A 451-nucleotide genomic window follows, 5' to 3' on the forward strand; every position below is an offset into this window, starting at 1 on the left:
CTCCTCACCTGCCATCACATACAACACAGGTACGCACATTCTCCTCACCTGCCGTCACATACAACACAGGTACGCACGTACTCCTCACCTGCCGTCACATACAACACAGGTACGCACATTCTCCTCACCTGCCGTCACATACAACACAGGTACGCACGTCCTCCTCACCTGCCGTCACATACAACACAGGTACGCACATTCTCCTCACCTGCTATCACATACAACACAGGTACGCACATTCTCCTCACCTGCTATCACATACAACACAGGTAAGCACATCCTCCTCACCTGCCATCACATACAACACAGGTACGCACATTCTCCTCACCTGCTATCACATACAACACAGGTACGCACATTCTCCTCACCTGCTATCACATACAACACAGGTACGCACGTCCTCCTTACCTGCTATCACATACAACACAGGTACGCACGTCCTCCTCACCTG

The sequence above is a fragment of the Priapulus caudatus genome, unplaced genomic scaffold, assembly GCF_000485595.1.
Source record: "Priapulus caudatus unplaced genomic scaffold, Priapulus_caudatus-5.0.1 Scaffold8172, whole genome shotgun sequence".
NCBI lineage: Eukaryota > Metazoa > Priapulida > Priapulimorpha > Priapulimorphida > Priapulidae > Priapulus > Priapulus caudatus.